We start from the raw sequence: 6,371 nt of genomic DNA on the forward strand, positions 1-6,371 counted from the left end.
TCTTTGTCGCCGCGAATCCAAATGTGCGGCGAATTCATTTACGAAACTTGATGTCAAAACGGACGAGAATTCCCCTTGTAAACCTTCTAGACTCACGAGCCACACTTCAGCGTGTTATCTCTTCTTATAGACTTACATACGTTCTTTGTTATTGCTAAGACTTGCTACGATAAGTGCATGCCTTTCTGTTCCGAAAGAATTGAATTCGTGAAAAGACAAATATTTTCCATATAAATGATGCATGGATCCATGTTGCATAGAGATAAAATCTCCACTTTTACCCGCGCTTTTGAGAAATTTCTGAGGACAAAATTGCGAGCACTTAAGGCTGGTTTTCATTGGGTCAAAATCACTGACATCAAAAACTGCCTTCATCTGACAGCTGTTCATTTGATGTCAAATGCGTTTTCATTACATTTTAAAAACTGATCAAATGTCGATACCGCAGTGCATGTGAAAGACTGTCGACAAATTTCGGTGTCAGATGACTGACATTCCGTTTTCATTACTGATGTCAAATGTGATGTTAAATTTTTACAAAAAGTCTAGAATACCGACCGTTTAGCTATAGACAAACCAAAAATGTAATTAGATAGAACTTTTCATGCTGATTTTAACCTTACCAAAATTATTTAGCGCAAGTAAAAAATTAAGAAGGTATAGTGGGTTAAGTTAAATTTTTCGATATTTTGAAATATCAATATCCTATGAACTACATAACCGATTAAACAACTAATTATGTCAAAATAAAGATGATTACATCTTTCAGATGATGTACATAATTTTCTGATTTTTTATATTTTTGAGTCAGAAATACAAAAAAACAAAAAAAAATAATTTTTTCATTAAATTACCTTTTTTGAAGAAAATTGCTTAATTAATGCTACAGAAATTTATATTACTTAGAAAGTACAAGTTATTACCTTATATAGAAAGGTTTGTTATAGGGCAAAATTTAACGAAATTAGTGGAAAAAATCGAAATAGTATATATATTTTCTTTAAATATCGTTTACCAAAAATTTGTTTTAAAAAATGGTTATAGTAAATACGTCGTAAAAAAGCTATTAAAATTATCTTTGAATTGGATTCAATACTTTTCTAATCGGTCGAGTCGTTTCCGAGATATTTAAAATATAAGTAATTGGAAAGTTTAAGTTTAACCTGTTATATTTTCTTTGTTTTTTACTTGCCCCAAATAATTTGGGTATAGTTAAAATCAGCGTGAAAAGTTCTACCAATCTGCATTTTTGGTTTTTTTTTGTAGATAAACGGTCCGTATTGCAGCTAGAATCAGCTGGTCGCATGGCAAACGAAAACAAAGTTGCCAACATGTTGGCAAATACATTTTGGTTGTCAAATGCTGCCACATCAGCGGCGAGGGCCGTTTTCATTTGGATGTCATTTTATATGACCGTGCGTGGTAATATATGACAACAAACGCAAATTACACCAGATGGTAACCCGTTTTCATTATTTTGACATTTGGCGTCAAATATGACCTAATGAAAACCAGGCTTTAACTTTGTAACAATTTTTATTTTGATTTGTGCTAAATATTTGAATACAATTTTTTGCCACTAGAAGCAACAGCATTGCCTTTATCGGCACATATAGAAATTGTTGAGAAAGCTGGAGAAAAACCAACGCTTTAAATTTTTCAACTGTGAGCAATAAGCTTAAATTAGGTTTTAGCAAAAAACCGGGCTTTATTGTATTAAAAAATATTGTATGCTAAATTGAATGCGGTTATTGTTGTTGTTGTTGTTGTTGTTTTAGCCGCTACTAAGCCCCGCTTTGGGCGGTTCATCCATCAACGTTGTCGTCTATTTCAGCTAGGGGGAGGCGCAGGAAGTGTCTTACTTCCACAGGGGCTGTCCATAGGGACAGGGGCGTTAGCTGAGTGGGGTTCTCAGGGCATGTGAAGAGGTGCCGGGAGTCATGTGGCGACTCTCCACATGCCGGGAATTGGTTGGGCACATCCTCATTGATTCTGCTCAGGTAGCTGTTGAGCCTGCTGCAATAGCCAGAGCGAAGTTGGGCTATTGTAGTGCGGGTCTCCCGAGGCAGACAAAGTTCTGTCCCGTCCACGTCCGGTGGTTGTGTGCCTAGAACGGCATTCACAGGGCGGGAGTCTACATAACTTGAGACTGATTCCCTGTGAATGCCGTTCAGGGCCTGTCGGTAGGTTGACGGGTCCAGAGGTTGTTTGATATACCTCTGGAATTCGTCTGTCAATTCGTAAAGATGCCTCCTGACGTGCCGTGGCGAGGGCTCTTCCGCGAGCTGTTGCCCGCTGGGATGGCCACGTCTGTGGCTCCCAGTGAGGAACTGCTTGCAGAGCATTATGTTATGCTCCTTTACTGGGAGCATCTGGGCCTCGTCATGAAGGTGGTGTTGAGGCGTCATCAGGAGACATCCTGTCGCAGTTCGTAATGTCGTGTTTTGGCAGGTCTGAACCTTCATCCACAGCTTTCAGCTAGTCTCCGGCGACCATACGGGAGCTGCGTAGTTTAGAACCGGCCGGCCAATTTCCTTGTATGTTGCCAACAACGTTTCTTTATCTTTGCCCCAAGTGCTGCCGGCCAGCGACTTGAGGACATTGTTCCGGCTCTGTACTTTGTTGACAATTGCCGTTGTATGCGCCGAGAAGGAGAGCAGACTGTCGAAGGTAACTCCGAGAATTTTCGGGTTATTCACCGGCGGTATTGTTACGCCATCGACGTGAATACCCAGTGGCAGTCTGACCTCCTTCGTCCAGGTGGTGAAAAGGGTTGCCGAGGATTTCGCAGGGGACAGGGCAAGGCTCCGTGCAGTAAAGAAGCGAGAAAGTTCGGAGAGGTAACCGTTTACTTTCGAGCACAAGTCCTCAATTCCATTCCCAGACGCCATGATCGAACAATCGTCAGCATACGAGACTATATTAACACCCTCTGGTGGCTGAGGAAGCTTTGATATGTAATAATTAAACAGTAGCGGGTAAAGGAAACCACTCTGTGGTACCCCCTGTTTAATTTTACGTGGCTTGCTAGTTTTGTTTCTGAAAATTACCGACGAGTGCGGTTATTCAAATCATCCGATTGAAAAATATATAGGCGCGTATTCATAGTCCACCCACTAAGTCGTATTTCAGACTTCTACTAAGTAGTTTTACGATATTGCAAAACGAGTGTGAAAATGTATCGATTTTTCTTTACGATATTTTGGAAAAATTACATTTTTACTAAATAATGTCAAGTTTGATCATCCTTTTATGCAATTTTTACTTTCATTGCATGTTTATCCAAAAGAATAAGGTATAAGTTTCTTGTTAATTGTTTGAAATAGCCAGAACTACCGCAATGATGGGAAGTCGATGTTTATCGAAAGCATGCTGTGAAACATACAAACACTTGTCTTAATTTTATGCACTAATTTGCTTCAAACGGCGTTTCCACAATAACCGAATCACGTGGTTCGCTCTCTCAATTAGAACGGCGAATCAACCTGTTTACACGACACATTCGTGNTATTCCAATTATAAATTTGTGATTTAGCTTTATTCGAATTGTAATACGCATTTAATTTGATCTTCCGAGTAAAATGGATCGATCTTTGTAAATATTTATTGGAGATTATTCAATATTATCAAAATCACCCTCTACCAACTTAATTTTTACATATTTCGTCTGTTTTCCCTTAATTTCATAAAATACTTCTTCCTAGTTACGACTTAGTTGCAACTGCAGCCGAAACTAAATTTTAAGTTGGTACTTAGCCAGAAAAGTCGAAACTAAGGCGACTATGAATAGCTTTAGTTGTGACTTAGAATAGTTTCCTCTTAGGGCCGTTTGCACCATGTCTAGTTAACGCTAACTGGAGGTACATCCTTCAGTTAAGCACGTTGACTGCTTTATCGATCACATGTTATATAATGGGTGTCGATAACGTCGATAAAGATGTTTAACTGGGAGTTAGAATTAACTAGACATGGTGCAAACGGCCCTTAGTTGAGTACTAAATATGACTATGAATATGCGCCTATGTGTTTTCACAGCCGTTATCGATAAAAATTAACATAAAATTAGAGTTGGCGCATATTCATAGTCACATTTAGTTCACAACTAAAAGCGCAAACAGTCAACGATGTAGCGTAGACGTAGGTTGACGCAGACACGATCTAGCTTATGGGATTCGTATGTTAACGAAAACTCACTACCGCATGGCGGTGACGTTGCCGTTGCTTCTCTCTCTCTATCAACTTGACATTATTTAGTAAAAATGTAATTTTTCCAAAATATCGTAAAGAAAAATCGATACAATTTCACACTCGTTTTGCAATATCGCAAAACTAAGTTAAAACTACTTAGTAGAAGTCTAAAACGCGACTATGAATAGAAATGAATTTGAAGTTGGTACTTTAATTTAAGTTGCAACTTTAGTAGTTTCGACTTAGTGGCTGGACTATGAATAGTCGCCTTTGTTTCCGTTTAAAGGAAAGATGTTGTTTTCGTATTTAAATTTACAAAGCTTTAGTTTGGTTTTTCACACTTCAAAACTGACAATTCCATGTTACATATGTGAGCATATGTGTTTACATGTAAACTAGATTTAATATTCGTATTAATCACAAATACTAATTTGAAGGGGCGCGTGCGAGAAGTCCGTCGATAAGTGCTGAACTGTTTTCTGCGGATTTCGCACGATGATAGGGAGGCGGCTGTGCGCGCTCGTTACTCATGTTTTCGGAATCGACGTCGGTCAACTGCCAAACTGCTGCGGCCACGGATTGCGCGCACGGCCGTCGTATTGCGCTTTAAGCGGGGGCTTAAACATCCTCCCCGCCCTCCAGGAAAGAGCTGCTTAGGGTCTTTTGCAGCTCTTTCAGCGCTTGAATCATGTTGCCAAGGATGCGGTTAGTGGTGCGGCCCTGGTAGTTGGCCGTTTGTAACCTTTGGAGAGTTCGCCCGATAGTCCGTCGGGCGGTCTTCTTGCGCGGCGGTTGCGACGCCTGGTTGCGTGGGTTTTGCGCCTTCTGCCCCGGGCTTCCCTTGGTGGTGGGCGTCTTCACTGGCCTACGTGCAGATGCGCGCTGTTTTGGCTGCTTCTTACGTTGGCCCGTGCGCGCAGGGTTGTTGGCTGCCACAAGAAAAAAAGTGTGATGCGCCAACCCGCAGTGTTTGCAGCTGCCCGGCGAGTCGCATTCGCCAGTTGTGTTGGAGAGCGCAAGGCAGTTGACACAATACCCTTGCGCCCGGGATACTGCCAATAGCTGCGGTGGCTTCATGGCCTTGAAGGCCGGGCACGTCCTGAGCGGGTGATACTTGTGGCAGAGCCGACATTGGAGGCAGTTATCGCAGCGCAATGTGCTTTTTCCGAGGCATCGCAAAACCCGTGGATTTGGGTATCTTGCCCCTGAGCGAAATTAACCCATCGCGGGATTTCGATGTGGCAGTTGGCTGGCAGATTTTCTGCGAACTGTTGCCATTTTGCTAAGGCTATGGGTTTGGCACATTCGTCCCAATCAACGCCTTCCAGCCAAAGTTCTTGAAGCAAATCTTTGCTTGAATCATAACTGGCGACAGCCAACTTGCCGGGTCAAAAAGTTTTGCAACAGAGGATACAATTTGCCGCTTTGTGACGGCACTCGATGTCGATGCAGGCAGAATGGTGTAGGAAAATTTATTTGTCAGTGAGTTCCATTGTATACCATGAGTTTTGTTGTGGAAGCGCTCTCAAATTTAAAAAAGTTGGAGTCGAAAAGATCCTCCTTTGGAAATTTTTCTAAAATGGCCGGATGATTGGCCATTAGTTTCATGAGTATGAAACCAGCTGACTTTAGCGCTTTGATCACTTGAACAAGTGATTCAGTGGCGTTGTCAATATCATGACTTCCGGATAGGATGTCATCCACATACGTTTCGGTTTTAAGTATTGTGGCAGCCAAAGGAAATGTCGTATCATCTGCTAATTGATTCAGGATACGGACAGCGAGGTATGGTGCACAATTAACGCCGAACGTTACAGTTTTAAGATTATAATCGGTGACAGGAGAGTCAGCCGATGTGCGAAATAAGATTCGCTGAAAATCTTTATCGTCCTCATGGATGAGTATTTGACGATACATTTTTTCAATATCTCCATTGAACACTAATCTGTGCATTCGCCACTGCAGAATGAGCAGCATGAGATCTGGTTGGAGTGTAGGACCAGTGCGCAACACGTCATTCACGGATTTTCCTGAACCAGATGTTTTTGAGGCGAACTTTGGTGGTCACCTTATCTGGTTTGACGACCGCATGATGTGGCAAGTAGAACGAGAAGTATTTGCCATTAGATATTATTTCGCATGGCTTCGTGTGCTCCATATGACCGAAGCGATCGTTCCATACT

This window comes from Rhagoletis zephyria, unplaced genomic scaffold, assembly GCF_001687245.7.
Source record: "Rhagoletis zephyria isolate East Lansing unplaced genomic scaffold, Rhagoletis_zephyria_1.1 Rzeph_scaffold_00719, whole genome shotgun sequence".
Classification (NCBI taxonomy): domain Eukaryota; kingdom Metazoa; phylum Arthropoda; class Insecta; order Diptera; family Tephritidae; genus Rhagoletis; species Rhagoletis zephyria.